Source organism: Mustela lutreola, chromosome 6 (assembly GCF_030435805.1).
Source record: "Mustela lutreola isolate mMusLut2 chromosome 6, mMusLut2.pri, whole genome shotgun sequence".
Classification (NCBI taxonomy): Eukaryota; Metazoa; Chordata; class Mammalia; order Carnivora; family Mustelidae; genus Mustela; species Mustela lutreola.
This window is the reverse complement of record NC_081295.1, coordinates 54180076-54198980: the sequence shown is the minus strand read 5'-3', so window position 1 is coordinate 54198980 and position 18905 is coordinate 54180076.

Here is an 18905-nt window from a genome sequence, read left to right as displayed (position 1 = left end):
AACAAGCCCAAGCAGTTATGCTAGTCACGTTGCAAATCGGTGTGTTCCAACATCAGCAAATCAGCATGGCTGTCTCCTAGGGACCATAGCATAGTTCTGAGGTCACTGAGCATCTTCTGACCGGAAATCTAGATAGCTTTAATAGTTAGGCAGCAATGTACTTCAGTTTGAAAACACTATCTTTTATCTCATTTTTTAAAAGATTTTATTTTATTTGAGAGACAGAGAGAATGAGTAGGGAAAGGGGCTGAGCTGGGAGCCTAACATGGGGCTCAGTCTCAGGACCCTGAGATCATGACCTGAGCTGAAGGCAGACACTTAACTAACTAAGCCACCCAGGTGCCCCTTTTATCTAATTTTTTAAAGGTCAGCTCACCCCACCTTTTTGTGCACTTTTTTTTTTTAAGATTTTATTTTTTTATTTGTCAGAGAGAGCGAGCACAGGCAGACAGAATGGCAGGCAGAGGCAGAGGGAGAAGCAGGCTTCCTGCTGAGCTGAGATCCCAATGTGGGACTCCATCCCAGGACGCTGGGATCACAACCTGAGCCGAAGGCAGCTGTTTAACCCACTGAGCCACCCAGGCATCCCTTTTTGTGCACTTTTCTGGGCAATTCCTGGAAAAGGTCAACATCTCAGTAATGGAAGTTGCCATGGGGCTTCTGTGTCGACGGGGTTCTCTGAAACCCAAACACTGCCCAGAGCAATGTTCCTGATGTTGGTCCCCATTTGTCAACGAGCTACAGAGGTTGTGGGGGATAAGGCTTGGGCCTGGGGTCTCCGCAACACTCAGGCTGGAAGACAGACTCGCTCTTGAGTGTCTCCTTCCACCAAGGAATAGTCTCCAGAGTGCGAGTCAGACTTCTCGGACTGTATCCGCCTGGCCCGGCAAGGTCTGGTGCTCTTCCTTGAAAGGAAACGTTTTCATCATCATCGTCATCATCATCATTATTATTATTATTCTCAGATTGGTCCCCAAGGAAGAGAAAGAGTGGATCCTGAGCCAAATGTTTATTCAGTCAAGATGAGAAAACTCAAGCCGCTGAGGGGAGAAATCTGGGAGAGGGTACAAAAAATTACATGGTGAGGCTTCTATCACAGATTCAAGTAGACTCTCTCCTTCAGCTCCCCAAACTCTACTCTTGGTCACCATTTGTCTCATTTTAATTAATCTATCCAATTCAGCTCATCCGCATGTTATACCTTTGGCAGTAACTTTGTGTTTAAGTGATCCTCAAATCCCCCCAACACTCAGAGCAGAGGTGGGACACGGGCAAGGGTCCTCGCTAGCCTTATGGGACCAAAATGCCATTTGAAAGATCGTCCAATACGGGCCCAGGTGGTTTCCTGTGTGACAGCCAGAATCATTCCAGGTGGAGAAACGGAATATATCAGAAGAGTGAAAAAGGGGCTCCTGGGTGGCTCAGTGGGTTAAAAGCCTCTGCCTTCAGCTCAGGTCATGATCCCGGGGTCCTGGGATCGAGCCCTGCATCGGGCTCTCTGCTCAGCAGGGAGCTTGCTTGCCCCTCTTTTTCTGCCTGCCTCTGCCTACTTGTAATCTCTGTCTGTCAAATAAATAAATAAAATCGTAAAAAAAAAAAAAAAAAAAAAAAAAAGAAGAGTGAAAAAGCCAGTGCTCTCTGCTTCCAAAGCCAGGTGGGAAGGCAAGATCTAAACAAAGGCCAACAGTTCTAGAAGGGTCGAATGACAAGAAAGCCAACAAAGGGAAAAATGACACAGAGCGACTGCCATGCGTTCAGGAAAGACCACAACGTCCTACAAAAACAAACAAAAACCAGGTATGACAATAGTAGCAGCTTGAGTCGCAGCCATGTAGCTCCCTCCTGTTGGAAAGGAGCAGAGGTGTTTGCTTTAGGGCTGCGTGGAGGGCGTGTATGGTTGCCATGGCCTTGAGGCATGGGCAGAGGTGGCGTCTGCAGTGCTGAGCCTGCTGCTGACCATACTGGGGACACTGTGTGTGGCTTTCCTACCACTACGAGTCATGGAAATTGTTCAGTTCATTATCTGACCCTCCTTTACTTCCAAGCCGGTGTCTCAATAAGACATAAAGAATTTTTTTCTCATTTTAGCACATTGTTCTTTTCTATGTGTCCCGTGTCTTGTTTTAGGGACAGAAGGTAAAACAGGCAGTTTCCACAGGCTGGCTCCTTTGCAGTGTGCCATGTAGCTCCTGGGGAGGGAATGGGAAGGGGGAGCAGGCCCTGTTGGCTATTGCAAGAAGGGGAAGTCATATGGCCTCCTTAGAGCCCAGCCGGTCTCAGAGCCCAGCCACTCCCCTGGCTAGAGCTCAGGCCCCAAATACTGCAGGTTCCTGCCCTACTCCCCTCTCCCAGACCATTCCCTGAGTCTCCTGCTGCTGAGAGAAGAAGAATGTGTTTACTTTCAAGACAAGGACCTTGAGCCTGAAACAGGATTGGCTGCTCTTATTAAAGCAGAAATTTGGGCAGAACAGGGCCACCCTGAGAGAAATGCACTAGTTTTAATAACTAAAAAGCTTGTGCTCTTGGTTGTGCATGATAACATACAAGGGTGTTTTCAAAGAACTTTAAGACCTTTTGCTGTTGGAAGACAGACTACCTTGGCTATTTACTAGATCAATTGCAAGTAGAAACTACTCCTGAAAAAAGTACGGCTATCTATAGTCCAAAACCATGGAAACCGGCTCTCTCTGCAAACAATGAGCCTGCCACCAGCCAAGGCAGCGAGAGATTCTCATTTCTCATGAATTTCTTCCAAATCCCGAACAGCAAATGCCTTTAAAATGCACAAAAGAGCAAGGAGCCTACTGAATTGGCAATTATTCCTGTTCCTTTTTAGCAAAGGAGGGGAAGGCATAAAAGATCTGTGTTTTGCTACTTTGGGGTTTCCAAAAACAAGATGGCCTCAGGACAAGTTAACCCTCCCGTGGAGACAACTGCTTGGAGCTGCAGTGGGAGAGTGTTTGGCGTTTTCCTGACCAAGGTATGTTTTCTTTTTCGGCAAAGGCTTTGTTCCAGAGGGAAAACGACATGTACTAGTTCCAGAATGAACCCCATAGAAACCACACTGCTTTCAACAAGGTTATAGTCAGCACATAGTTTTTCAGTTATAAACCACCCTCCCCCTCATTCTCCAATCCCAGATCGTCCGCAGTCTGCTTTTCAAACACACTTTTGCAACAAATAGTGATAGCCCGTATATGCTGGAATTTTAAATATGCGCCAAATTGCAGGTCATGTTATCAGAGTTCATCCTTTCAAGGTCAGACCTGTTCACCCAGTGGCTGACCCATGCAAAGCCCAGAGACAACTGAGGCCTGATGCTGGGGGAGACTGTCCATCCCAATTCAGCCTTTCTACCACGCTGCCTGCCTGCCTCCCCCGCCCCATTCCCACAGAGCCACGGTAGTGCCCTTGTGACAAGGACCCTCTCTTCACACCAGCCTGCTGGTCAATGCATACATTCACATAGGTGCAGAAGTTAGCAGCCCAGGATGGCTTATTATGTCCTCCTGAGGACTTCTCTACTGCCCTGGGGCAGGCTAGGTTACCCCCTATGTTCCTGAAAGATCTTGCACTTCTGCTGTCCTAGCCTTTGTCTCCCGCTCCCCATCTGCCACATGACGGAGAGCTCCATTCCATCTGCCACCTGGCCACTGGTCCTCAGTTAATTGCCCTGCCCACAGCAGAAGCTCAGTGAACATTCTCTGAACATTGCTGGAAACAGGATGACCCCAGAGACCCCTGCTAACTATCCGTTCACTAGAAATGAATCTCTACTGGTAGAGTTTTCAGGAGAAAAGTATTTGAGTAAGACACATTTAGAATAGGGGGAACTTGTGAAAACCCATCAAGTAGGGTGGCACCACTTTACCAGTCCTGTAGCCTTCACGGGGTGCTAGAGTCCTCGGAGACTGGGATTAAATCTATGGTGCATGTTCTACCCAGTAAAAAATGCGCCTGCACGCACATACACAAACACACATGCAAGCACACGCGCACAGATATGCATGAGCTCTTGCCTGCAACTTCAGGAAATTGAAGGATAAGGATCCATTGAAATATATCCCTGGGACCTCAGACTACGAACATCTGCTCCATTTTACTTGGATACTTTTCTCCATTTCTACGTTAGATTTCTAGCTGCCTGAGGGAAGGAAGGAAATCTTGGTCAGCCCTTGTCTATGAGTAGTGACCATCATTGCCTGCACATAACGGGGGCTCCATGAATGGTCAGAGAAAAAGTGCACTGTATGGAGAAAGGGTAAAGAGTTGACTCTCAAGACTCAGCAAGAGTTTTGATCTTAAAGATTCCACCAGGAGCTCCTGTACTTTCTCTCTCCCTGTCCACGCCCACCCCCAAAGAAACAGGAGCATCCCTGTGACTTGTAGAGCCAGGACTAAGGGGTGCTTCTGACATTGGTGCACAATGAGGGGCCCAGGAACCTGTAGCATACTGGTCCGACTTCGATGGGATGTCCTCTGTGGTGAGAGGGAAGGTTGCAAGACCTCCCCAAAGGGTGCTTTGAAAACTCTTGGGGGCATTTTTTGGTTCTCACGTTATTTTGGGATCACCGTCACTTTTTTGCAATGTGCAGGCAGATGCCACACAGCAAAGGATTGTCCCAAGTCCCACGTCACCTCCTAGTGTGCCCTCAGATATTCACATAGGTGAAAATGTGCCTATCATTTTGTGATCCTGGATCTTGAGTCTGTGTTACATACCATCACAAAGTAATCTGGCATGGGTTTACTGTATGCTGAATTTTTCAAGAATGCAGCTACTGCTGAAGTCGGTGTAAGATTGTACACTGTTTGGTTTGGAACTTTTTCAAGAGTTGTTCACCTTTTGAAAAATCACAGTGCCAATGTCTACACCTCGGGTGGTATTTGCGTTCCCAGAGCGCCTACAGCAGGCAGCTATGAGAGCTACAATGTTGAAGATGACTCCCCCCAGACTTGCAAGCTCTGACCACCTCCTCATTTCTTCCAGCATCGCGGTGCCTAAACATTTACCATTTACACGCATGTTCTTCTTTCAAGTTGTTTTTAGTACTTCTTCTTTATATTATAGTCAGGGCACCCGGTTGATTTTTTCAATTATGTGAAGAAGTCGGTTTTATTACCTAGATATTTCGTTTCAAGGGAGTGAAAGGAATACAACAAAAAGTTTGCTACAGAAGGAGAAGTGTGACAGCAAACTGTGGCAATACCATTTAAATGATGAGTCACCAAGGATGCTCTTAACCCAGGCGCCGGGTCGCTGTCGGTTAAGCATCTGCCTTTAGCTCAGGTCATGATCCCGGGGTCCTGGAATCAAGCCCCACATCGGGCTCCCTGCTCAGCAGGAAGTCTGCTTCTCCTTCTCGCCCCCTGCCCCCCGCTTGTGTTCTATCTCTCTCTCTCTGTGCCAAATAAATAAAAGCCTTAAAAAAAAAAAAAAAGGATGCTCTTAACTGTAAGTAAGAGTGCACTAATGTGGCTTAGACTATAAAGACAATTTCTTCATAGAGTAAGAAGCCCAGAGATAAGTAGTTCTAACACTGTTTTAGTGGCTTCATGAGGTGGAAAACAACCCAGGTGACCTCCAACCTTCTGTCTGCTGTCTTCAGTGTGCTGGCATTCCTCTGCAGTCCACTTAGTTTGTAGCCACAAGACAGAGGCACCGATTTTCCCTTGCATGGCTCTTTTATCAAAGAGGAAAGGGTTTTCCCCAGAAGTTCAAGGGAAGATTTCCTTTCTGGTTTAATTCACCAAGACTTCCTTGGATGCCCATAGGTGCCAGGGCAGCTGGGAAGGCCAGTCTTTTCTTACGAAGTAAAGTGGGCTCTGCTGGCAAGGAGGTGAGGAAAGGACACTACTGGTCACCATCAGAAGTGTTTGCCACTCACCGTAGTACCAGGATGCACAAACAACAAACAGACAAGACCAAGAGCTGACAGTAGATTTGACTTGATGCCTCGATATGTTTCTACTTCAACTAGAGTGTAAGACTGCATGCAGACTCTTAATTCTCCATGCCCCTTTTGTTCCTCCTCGCCAGAATTTGATCCCAATGCAAAGTAGTATGCTCTGTGTTCTGAAAAAGATGCTGAACTTTTTCTTTTTTTTTAAAGATTTTATTTATTTATTTGACAGAGAGAAATCACAAGTAGATGGAGAGGCAGGCAGAGAGAGAGAGAGAGGGAAGCAGGCTCTCCGCTGAGCAGAGAGCCCGATGCGGGACTCGATCCCAGGACTCTGAGATCATGACCTGAGCCGAAGGCAGCGGCTTAACCCACTGAGCCACCCAGGCGCCCCAAGATGCTGAACTTTTGTAGCCTGCCTCAGGGCTTTGCTGTGGATCCAAATGAGAATTTGTGCAATTATACAAAACACTTTACACACGCAAGGCATTCTTAGTCTGATAACATCGATCCCAAAGAATACTTGAGGAGCAAAACTGTAAGTTTATTTTAAACTCGGTTTCCCACCCTAACTAGGAATGACAAAGGGACAAAAACATCTGTGTAAGATTGAAATTTGACAGCGTATAACTTTCAAATTCAGAGTAGAGACCTGCTAGGCTACCCTACTTGAATATTGAGAATGCAACCTTTTAGAAAAATACAGAGCTAGACAAAAAAGAATCATTATAGACTAAAAATACAGTGAGCAAAAAAAAAAAGAGAACAATCTGTGCTGTTTTAATTCCCATAGACCACGTTCTGTTCAAGACCTAGACCACAATTTGGCAGCAGAGCCAAGAGCAAAGAAGGGCAAGTCTCTTCCCTCTGCGACGCTCTCTCGGGGCTCCGCAGTGGAGGCAGAACACGGGGGACCACGTGTCTGGGCTTGCCCAGGAAGGCCCTGGGGTACTCCTACTACTGCCACTCTAATTACTAATACCTCTCTTCTTTTCATCCTTGGAGGTGTCCCGGGTTGGGTGATACATAATAAATGGTCACCCCACTAACTGATGTTAAACATCAACTCCTCCCCAACCCCCCCAGCTCTAGGGCTGGAGGAAATAAAGCTAAAAGAAAGAGAAAGTTCTAGGGCTGGGGAGTTGGGCAGAAAAAGTTTAGCAGGAGAAAAAAATAAACTAGGCAAATTAAAAAATAACAAAATTAAGCGTCAATTAGAAAGAACGGAGCTCCAGAATGCCATTCCTTCAGGTAGTCTCTTCTCCCCTGGGAAGCTGGGGGCGGGAGGCGGGGGGTGGGAGGGAAAATCTCAAAATGGCCAGATGAATGGATGGTTTGTTTCCCTCCAAAGAGGCTTACAGCTGGACACCAATAGTCCGAATACCAGCCCCGTTTCACAGGCAGGCTCCTCCGGCCGCCGAGCGTTACAAGCCCTTCACAGAGTAGCAGATTTTAAAGGTGAATTGAAACTATTTTAAGATCCCTCTAGGGCAGCAGATGGACAGAATGACGGATTGTTACTACGGTGGAGTTATTTTCATTCCTGGCCCAACTGTGTACACAGCACTGTAGGCTCGTGACCAGTGGGGTTTGCTCTCTGCACAAGCAAGATGCGTCCTGTGAAGTCGGTAAAGGAGGGGGGTGGGAGCCAGATGACAGGTCCTTCTAAATGAAATTTGAAAATACTGACTAGGCTATACTAAGGCTAGGCACACCCCTGCGCAACTCTGCTTTGACCTTATCTTTGCAATCCAGTTGGGGGACAGAGGAGTTACATGGACAGGAAACTGTCATTTCAGGAGTTAGTCAGTCAAAAACCGAGACATCTCTGGATTGGACCAATGCCACCAAATGCTTTCACCAAAGTAACAATGCATTTGGTATAGCTCAGAGGTTAAGCGTTCCAGTTCTGGATCAGAGAGCCTCGACTCAAATCCCAGACTCACCAGTTACCAGACACTTTAGGCGTGTTTCTTAACCTCTTTGTATCTCAGGGGATACAAATGGGGATAATTATCTCACCTGCTTCATAAGGTTATTGGGAAGAGTTGATGAGTGATATGTTTAGAATAGCACCTGCTGTGTACTAGCGCTTGTTAATGCCAGTGGTGGCTGTCACCATTATTCGATGCGTAACCACAGGATTCCATTGTAACCTCTTACATGTATGACTTGCTATGGTCAAAGTGATGAGCCAGGGTCAATGTTTTATTTTGTTTTGTCTTGTTTTGTTTTCAGAGACTAGCCAGGGCTACTTTGAGAAGGGTCCCATCTTCCCTCCCTTGAGTAGGCTAGTGGGGAGAAGGTTTGGGGAAGAACAGAGATACTATGAAACACAGTAACAGGTTTATATAACTCTAGGTCACTTCTGTGCTGCCCTAATTACAGAAACATCAAGAGATGGAAGGAGTAAGAAGTTGATCACAATTAGAATTCCCCGAAGCTGGGCAGTTAGGACTAGAATGTTCTCAAACTACAAACGCTGGCTAGGAATTTATGCACCAAAGCATTTTACTGGGACCCTTCTGTGTGGCAAAGATGTATACCATGCTCAATGAGCTCATTCATTCATTCATTCATTCTTCAAATCTGTAAGCATGTATTAGGTAAGGCCAAGAACTGTTCTAGGGGTTAGAGACAGAATAATGAATACAACAGGGCCCAAGCTTAGGAGTCTCTCCAAATATAAGGGACGCTGACCAATAACAATCATCAGATGTGACTTAGATATGCAATAGCTTGGCGAACTCAGGGTGCATAGAGAAAGGTGCCAAACGCCATCATCTGATGTGTCACGAGTCAATCGCAGGTTCTGGAGCTCCCAGAGAATATGTATGGAAGAGTTTTAACATAGGTAATTCCTGATTTGGTTCAGATTGCAAAAAGCAGAAAAAGCTCCAATTCAATTTTGCATCGGTAGCAAGAGGAGAGAGGGGCATTGGATGTGACAGGGAACAAATAACACACACAGTCTCCTTGCTGACAATCTGGTGAAGTCGAGGTTACTGATGCCTTTTGACAGGTGTGGAACCTAAAGCTGAATGTTTAAGTAGCTCAGTCAAGGTGGCTAACTGTGTAGCTGCAGAGCTGGGTTAAGCAGGTGGGCGTGGCTCCCAGACTTGGTTTTTCCTCTTCCAGCTAGGGCTCAATTCCAAGAAGACTGATGGAGCCTGGCTAGGACATTGTGGAAGAAAAACTGAGAGCATATTGTTACATTCAGAGTGAATGTAATAGATTTTAAACTAGATTGTAGGGGTGTCTGGGTGGCTCAGTAGGTAAAAGCATCTGCCTTCGGCTCAGGTTGTGGTCTCAGGGTCCTGGGATCAAGCCCCGCATTGGGCTCTCTGCTCAGCGGGGAGCCTGCTTCCTCCTCTTTCTCTGCCTGCCTCTCTTCCAACTTGTGATCTCTGTCAAATAAATAAATAAAATCTTAAAAAAAAAAAAAAAAACTAGATTGTATTAGGAAACCAACAATGCCAGGTGTACCCAGGTGTACTCAAGCCTGGATGACAATTCAAACAAATTTAGTTCATCAGTAATGTCTCGATAAATCCAAAGACAAAGAGCTCATTCATTCAGAGGGATAGAACTGTCCAGTCAGTCAGATTGCTTGTGACTTCACGCTCCCTGAGACGCCCATCTGGCCCAGGGCTTTATACAAATGAGCACTGGATAGTCATAAAAATCTCTGTCTCCCCCAATCAGGAGGTTTAATTTTCCTTATTGGCACACTTGCTAGTGCTGGTGGAGAAGCTCGGGAAGGTAAGGCTGAGGCCTCTGACTTTTTTCGCTGTAGTTCTGTTGTCATAACTCTATTCTTGGCAGAAAGAGCAGGAAGCACCAAGGAGGAAAGGACAAGTCCTGTATTTGAAAAAGCAAAACTTGTCCAGAAATCTCTAACTGATTTCTCCTTAGGTTTCATTGGTTAGAGCTGCGTTTCAAGGGCCCCTCAGGTGAAAAGGAAGTTGGAAAGTGTTTCTCACTGGGTGCATGGCTCCCTCCCACAAATTCGGTAAGGAAGAGATTCGTGGAAAATAGCATCAAGCCAAGATAATTATAAAACACCACCAGTCAGATCACAAATTTGTGCCATCTCATGAGAGAAGAAGCTTTCTCAGACAATGTTGGAGTCTCTCTTCTCCTCACCAGGTGTGTCCCAGAGCCTCCGTGTGCCAGGCACCCTGCCAGGCTCTGGGCGGAAGCAGCGCACAGCTCACTGCCTGGCTTTGAGGAACTTGCTGCTCAGTGACACACACATGCACACGCCCTTCCAGTGTGCCTGGGTTCTCACTGTGGGTGTGATGGCTTGGGAGCCATGGACGTTTCAAGCAGCATATAAAGATTTACACTGAAATTTTAAGAGATTTACTAAGGGCGGGAGATAGGTTTCAGTAGGCTGAAAAATGTTGGTTTTCTCCTTGTTCATCACATTATCACAAATACCAAACATAACATTTATGGAAAACTTGCATACTGAGAATGCTTCTTTCTAAAAATGCTTATTTATAAAGCCTCAGAACTCACGAACGAGGTCTGATCACATGGCAGATCATTCTCGAACCACTGGCTGTGCTATACTCCAAGGTCTCCACTACTGGAATGTTTGTATGGAATGTGCCAGGCCCTTCCAAACTCAGCACTACCATCTTGGTGACATCTTTCAATGAGGTGAGCTACATGGCCAATGCCATAATCCCTTTGCAGCTCGAAACTTTTACTGACTCCAGTCAGGATTCGATTTTCACATGTGCTTAATCTGAGAGCCCACGGGCAACAGTCATTGGCATTTTCTGATTACACATCCGTTCAAAAGTGTAAAAACCCTCAAACAAACAAACAAACAAACACGCATCCCTGGAGCACTGGAGCAGGCTCCTGACCAGGCCAGCGATGTCATGAGAGGCCCTGGAAGTCGCTCTTGGCTGGGAGGTTGCCCTGCCATCCCAGAGAGAGTCCCTCTCTCTCAGGTTGCTGGCACCAAACATCCAGGAAGAGACCTCAAAACCTTTTCCATGTGGTTTACATCAGATGGCCCTTAAATGTGTGTGTGTATGTGCCCCCATGGGCGCCCACGTGTCCACATGTGTTCATTTGAAATTTTTACTTCTTAAGATACGTCATTCTGAAAAGGAAGCATAAGGTGTGATATTTCCATAGGGATCAGCAGTGCTATGGGAACCCAAAGGAGATGAATTGTGTTTGAGGGGGTCCATCAAGCCCCTGAGGGGATGTGATACCTGAGCTGATGCTTGAAGGATTTTGAACTCCCTTCCTTGGATCCCCACTCCCCGCTTCTGATTTTTGCAACCCCCTCCTGGAGCCTGGGGAGCAAAGCCTCCTTGATGGAGACAGAAGGGGGAGTGGGGTGGGGGGACGCAGGCACCAGCCTCTTGGCAGCCAAACTCTCCCCGGATGTGGTTCATTTCACTTGTGTGGACTGCTCCAGCCTGACGTTCAGCCAGGGACCTTTCTGAGCCTCCCCCAGGGCTTAGCTTCAGTGTAAACCCCGAGGATTGTGACCCTCTCCAGCCCTCCACCTGAAAGCAGAGGATATTTTTTTTCCCTTCTGCACAGGAATGGCCTCTACTCATTATCGAGATTTCCACGACAGCTTTTAAATGTCAGTTTTGTGAGTTTTAACCCAAAACATTTGAAAACAGTTTTCTTTTTGGCTCATCCACCACGGTTTGAAAACCGAGTTTGATGTTTTATTGTTTCTGACAGTCCTCGCTGCCCATTTCTCTTCCTAGGAGCCTAAGTATTTCCAAAGGGTTTTACTCTAGGCTCGAGCTCTGTTCTAAGACAGAGTTGAAAGCAAACACATTCCCAGTTGCAGCTGTGTGTCACCGCCTGTGCACCTGCCCAGGCGCAGGCGAGGACGGTTAGAGGTAAGGCTGGGCGGGCACCAGGCAAGCTAGAAGCAAGGCTGGGAGCACAACAAGCATGCAGTGGGGTCCCCCAGATGCCCAGAGCTGTGAAACAATGATGAATTCTTTGTGGATCTCTTAACTGTTCCTGCACACCCTTGCCAAAGGATTCCCTTGCCACCTACCTTACCCCAGCCTCTCCCCATCTGCAACAAGCAGCCGGGGACCTTGGTCTGGCTGGGAGATCATGAGGAGACAGAATGGTGTCCCTCCCCAAAGAACCCCAGATCCTCTGTTCTTCTGTTCATCTGCTTTGCTGATGTGCTGCTGTCTCTATGGTCGGTTGTTCACTAGCGTTAAAGTGCTTACTGTAATGCTTAGCCTAAGCATTGGGATGTTATAGTATTATCCAAATGTTAAGCTACTTCCAGTGATCATTTTCAAGGAGCTGGAAGGCTTTTCAAGTGAAAATGTTGATCCTATCAGGAAATAAATTGCTTACTTAGAAGGCACGGCATTTAACGCTGTGCAGGGCAACTAGCTTATTACTCACTGCTGTAGATGGGGCCACTCAGCTTGCGTGACAGGCTGCTGACTGTGACGGGTCCCTGGGTTCCCTCCAGTTGGCCCAGTGAATGCTAACTCCAGTGGGTTCAGGCTCTTTGTGGGCCAATCTGGAGCTTCCCCTGGAAACTGTTCCCCTTACGAATGGTTCCAGATGTGGACTCTGGGTCGGTTTTGAGGGGATTTCAGGCTTAAGGACCTTAGGTCAAGTCCTATAACCCCTCATTGGTTCTCGCTCCCTTCTCCTCAGTCCCCAGGTTCCGCCAAGGACACAGAGAAACTGTGACATGGAAATGTGACATGATTGGAAGCCTACTGTGTGCCAGGCTCTGTGCTAGGTGCTTTAGGCACTGTTTTTCTTCCAAGTTTCCAAAAGACCTAGGAAATGGATTTTATTATAATTTCCATTTAGTAGATGAGGTGGCAGGTTCAGAAAAGGTAACAATGTATACGACTAGTAAGAGTTAATCTGGTTCTTAAACACATGCTCTTTCCTGTCACACTATGCTGAGTCCTGAAAGTTCCAGATTGTCCTAAATTCCTTAGATACATCCCTGTGTGGGCAGGGATGAAATGGAGAAGACAGAAAGACACCATACCTTAGGACATCTGAGATAAGGCCAGGACACCAGGGATCCCTGCTACTGGAAGGAATTTTCCAGGAGCCTATTAGCAACCAGAACAAGGGTCACAGGTAGCTATCCAAGCCTTGTGGCTCCCCCCACCCCGAGGGCTGACATCCATAAGTGCAGTAACAAGTGGTCCCTCAGCTCATCTAGATGTTTGATAAGAGCTAAGAGAAATCATATCTCTATCAGCATAAGGTTAGGCAGATAAGGTTAAAATGCTGAAGGCTGAAATTGCTTTGTTCCTGGGGGCAATCACATCAGCTCCTGGAATTTGCCGCAGTTATCCTGTGTTGGTCAAAACGAATGTTGGTAGCTATCTCTTCCCGCCTGCCCCCAGCCCCCAACCCCCAAACCCCCTGCAAATAACCTAGATTTAATCTCCAGAAACAAATGAACTGGAGTGTTCGCAAGAAAAGAAAACACATCAGTGCCTTTTGCAAATGGCACTGGGGCAGAGAGGGTCTGTGGGCTGTCCCTGCCCCCCCCCAATGTATCCCCACCAAGCAAAGATGCCCAAAACGGTCCTAGCTGTCTGTCCGCCCTCCCTCCCCCTCCAAAAGGGAATCTGTGGGTCCAGTGAGCTCAGGTCTTCTTGCCTGTCACTCACTCCTGATCAGCAGTAAGAGCTCCCATGCCCTCTCTGGTTATCGCCCTTTGTGTTACGGCTCCAGGCCATATCATCAACCTGCAGAACAGGACTTCTGTGTTCACAGAAGTCTTTGCAATGTCTCTGCTAATGGTTACTGAGGTAGCTGTCCCACCAAGTCTACCCCAGTTCTCACAGTTCTGTGGGTGGTGGTTGGCCTTGAGGGAGGTAAGCATGAGGATTCTATCTACAACACTTACTTACAAAAATGAGCTGATGTGGGAACTGTGGAGAAGAAGACATAATAGAAGGAAAGATTTGGTGCATTGAACCTCTGAAACGGGGAGTCAGTGAAACCTGAGCTCTTCTGGAAGAGTTTGGGGGTAGGTTGTTCAACTTAACTTGAGGGACTATGGTCAAAGAGAGTGCTTCCCATCCTCTTCGGTGTCACAGTACACAGAGAACATGATCATATTTGAACCATACACTGGGGGACAAGGTAAAGAGGTGTGGTGACTCAAAGCCAGAAGCAAAAGTTCAGGAAGTTCTGGCATCTTTGGCCCCACTGCCAGCCCAAGACCCAAAGGACCAAAGTCTGGGCACATCGGTGGGGACCTCCGTACCAGTCAATAGGTCAGTCTGATGAAAAGCCAGTGGAGCCCAATCCTACTACCATTGATGCATGTATTTTTCAGGCAGCTCGGGAACTAGCACAACCACTTGGGGTCCGGAGCAACCTCTTAATGCGCCCCCCCTACCCCAGGTCCAAACCCACCCCAGTCTAATCCTCCAGCAAAATCGAACTCCTGATGGCAAAGATGAGTCATTTTGATGACACATTATCAATTCTGTTTCTCTCAAACAGCCAGAACAGTGCAATAGAAGAGTGTATGAAGGGTGAGAATTTTTCTGATTCATGTCATTACTGGGCATTTAGTACATAATTTCTTCCTTCTATGAAATCTTTGAAAAAGGGGGCTCTACTTTGAAATGACATCTACCCAGAAGTCTAAGGATATAACCTGTATTGTATTTTGGATAATCCCCACCTTGCTACAACTTAGGTCTAATGTAAAACCATCTTTAAGTGGTCGTATTTTTATAATTGATTGTACCTTCAATTAAAGTTATTATACAACTAAATATCACAAAGATATGTGATACCCTTGACTGAAGTCTGGAGGACCACTACAAAAAAATAACCAAAGAAAAAAGTAACCTAAACTTGCTCGTATCTGTTTATCAAATTTAATTTAATTTAATAAGTGGGCTTGATACGACCCAGAAATCCTACTCCTAGATTTATGTACCCAAGAGAAATTTGTGCATAGATCTGCCAAAAGATATATGCAAGAATGTTTATAGCAGCTTTATTCATAATAACTCCAAATTGGAAATAACCCATACATCCATCAATAAAGAAATGGATAATTAAATTGTGCTATGTTCATATAATAGGCTACAAATCAGCAATAAAAGCTACAGACCACTGAAGACAACAGAGAAGAATCACAAAGACATTATGTTGAGCAATAGAAGCCAGACACGAAAGAGTATGTATTGTATGATTTCACTTACACGATATTCAAGAATAGGGATCTGGAGTGGTAACCTCCAGACAGAAAACCAGGAATTGACTAGAAAGAAAACAAGGAACTTCCTGGACACATATGCTGGACATGTGTTATGTCTTGATCTGAGTGCTGGTTACAAAGGTGTACACATCTGTAAACCTTGAGTAGCACACTCCAGATTGACACATTTTATGCACTTTACTGTATGTATCTCACTGAAAAAGAAAAATAGAGCTGGCAAGCATTTAGTACCTAGGAAAATTCCCCTAGTAACCTCACTTTCCCTTGTGTTAAAAAATAATGATAAATAAATAAAGCTACAAGTTGAACCAGGCAAGGCCAGGACCCTCCACGAATGAACATCACATCAGGATCCATTGAAAAAAACCACTGAATCAATCAGTAGATACACTTCTGCTGACGCGCTCCATCCTGAAGTCTTACCAGAGGGCTCATGCTACCCCTCTGCCTTCCACTTTCACATTTTCCTACCTGGGGTTTATTTCAGGCTCAGAAGTTGTCTCCAAAATTCTTAGATTGAAGCCTTAACCCTCAATGTGACTGTCTTTGAAGATATGGTCTTTAAAGAGGCAATTAAACTTAAATGCAGTCATTAAGGTAGGCCCTAATCTGATCTGACTTGTGTCTTGATTAGAAGAGGAGATTTGGACCCAGACACACAAGGGAAAGACAGTTTGCTAAGACACAGGGAAAAGATGGCCATCTGCAAGCCAAGGAGAGAGGCCTCAGAGAGAATCAACCCTGTTGGCATCTTGACCTAGGGCTTCTAGCCTCCAAAACTGTAGAGAAAATTAACTTTCATATTTAAACCACCCAATCTCCCAGACTTTGTTATGGCCACCCAAGCTAAGACAGGTTTTCTCCATGTGAGACCACTCACATTCCCGCTCTTGCTTCGTGCCAACTACATGTGCTTCACCTAAGTAGGTTTAATCTTATCCTTAATCTGTGCCCAAACCTCAATTCCAGAAGACATTTGACATTCTAGACCCAGGGCATACTCCAAGAACAAAGCACTGTAGACAAACACAGGAAGTCCAAGCCCTTTTCCTGAAAGGGAATAAAGAAGAGGTAGGGGAATGGAATTTAATACATGGAGACCCAAGCAACATTTTGTCTCCTTCACTTCAAGCCTCTCCCAAAGAGGGGTCATTGTTCTCCCTGATTTGACGAACTTTTTTAAGAAAAGAGAGAAGTGAATGATCAAGCGGATAAGAGCCAGAGAATCAAAGGGCTGTGCTTTTTTATGTCAACATTGTTAAACTCATGAAAGACTGACTTCTTCCAGGAAGATGGGGTAGATGTAGTTTTTTCCCATTCCATTTGCTAAGTCCAACTAGAAACCTCAGACATTGTGTATGAAACCATGGAAAAAGCAGGAAAATGGGCTAGAGAACTTGGGACCCAAAGAATGAAACCGTGGTGAATTCCCTGGACTTCCATGCTGTCCCATGTGTCCAGACATGGAGCTGAAGAAGCCGGTGACTGGAAAAACCCATGTGCACAAAAGAAGAGAAAGGATTGGGAAAGGAGCAGCCTAGTAAGACAGGTTATTTAAGACAATAACTGTTTCAATCAAACACCATGGAAAAAACCTGTGGCCCCACTCCTGTCAGAAAAGGCCAGCTGGGAAGGCTGGACTTTCATCTTCACAAGCTGCAGTGGGGCACCCCCACAGAGGGGATGTCAGAGAAGAGTAGGGAGTTGGAACATTACCTGGTGGGGGGGGGAGGTGACACCACCACCCAGCAATGGCATAATGTATTCACAAGTGCTTACAGACTGGATATTGAGATAGACCATACCCTGGGCCATTAAAAAACTTTTATTCAAGAAATTTAAAAGGCTTGAAATCATGCAGTGTGTTCTCTGACTGTAATGGAATCAAACTAAAAATCAATAACAGAAAGATAGTAGGAAAATGTCCAAACATTTGGAAATTAAATGGCAGTGGATTACTATATGCATTATATAATCATTAATCATTATATAATCTTTAATCATCATATAATCTCCTTATCAGTCTTCGCTAATTTTTTTTTTTTTTTGCTTTGAAGGCTACTTTATCTGATACTAATATAGCTACTCCTACTTCCCTTTGATTGATGTTTGCATGATATATCTTTTCCCAATGTTTTTCCTTCCAACCTGTCTAAATTATTATATTTGAAGTGGATTTCTTATAGACAGCATATAGTTGGGTCATGTTTTTAAACTCACTTCACTAATCTCTATTTTATTTGGTTTATTTAGACCACGTACAAGCACTGAATGCTTTCCACCTAACATCAGGAACAAGGCAAGGATACCCACACCCACTATGCTAACTCAACATGGCGCTACAAGTTCTAGACAGTGCAGTAGAGCAAGAAAAGACATACAGATCAGAAAAGAAGAAATAAAACTGTCCCTATTTACAGATGACATGATTGTCTACATAAGAAACCCTAGCATTTATTTTAAAAACTCCTAGAACTAATAAATGAGTTCATCAAGGTCACAGGATACAAAATAAATATACAAAAACCAATGATATTTCTATATATTAGCAATGAATGCATAGACACTGAAATTAAAAATACAATACCACTTACAAATTCTAAAAAAAATTTCTGTTATCGATTTTTAGTTTGATTCCATTACAGTCAGAGAACACACTGCATGATTTCAAGCCTTTTAAATTTCTTGAAAAAAAGTTTTTTAATGGCCCAGGGTATGGTCTATCTCAATATCCAGTCTGTAGGCACTTGTGAATACATTATGCCATTGCTGGGTGGTGGTGTCACCTCCCCCTCCCCACCAGGTAATGTTCCAACTCCCTACTCTTCTCTGACATCCCCTCTGTGGGGGTGCCCCACTGCAGCTTGTGAAGATGAAAGTCCAGCCTTCCCAGCTGGCCTTTTCTGACAGGAGTGGGGCCACAGGTTTTTTCCATGGTGTATACTGAAAACTACACAATGTTGATGAATGAAATCAAACAGGGTCTGCATTCATAAACATACCTTGTTCATGGATCAGAAGACTTAACATAGTAAAGATATCCATTCTTCCCAAACTGATATACAGCTTTAATGCAATTTATAATGTAATTTCTTAGTGTAAGTAATCTTGTTCAGTAAGGAACCAAAACTGTGTGGCACATAAACCAATAAATGGAATGAGGAATGAAATAGATTCACACAAATATGCCCAGCTGACTTTGGACAACAATGCAAAAAACAGTTCAGTGGAGTAAATAAAAGTAGTCTTTCCAACAAATGGTACCAGAACGACTGGACATCCAGACACACCCAAAAAATGAACTTAAGCCTCTATCTCACACCTTCTACAAAAATAAACTCAAAAGGGAGTACAGGCTCAAATGTAAAAATATAAAATGTTTAGGAAAAAAATAGCGGAATATTTTTGAGATTAAGAGCTAGGCAAAGACTTTTTAGACTTAACACCAAAAACACAATTCATAAAAGAAAAATAGAACATTGGATTCTGGTAAAACTGAAAACTTTTGTACTACCAGAAACGATGTTAAGAGAATGAAGAGACAAGCTACTGATGGTGAGAACATATCTGAAATCCACATAGCCAACAAAGGTTCAGTCTCTTAAATACATAAAGTGTTCTCAAAATTTAACAGTTAAAAAAAAAAAAAAAAAAAAAAACTCTTTAGAAAACAGGCAAAGCACCTGAAGCGAGATTTCACAGAGGAGACCTACAGCTGATAACCACGTATACATAAAGATGTTCAGCACTTTTTTTTTTTT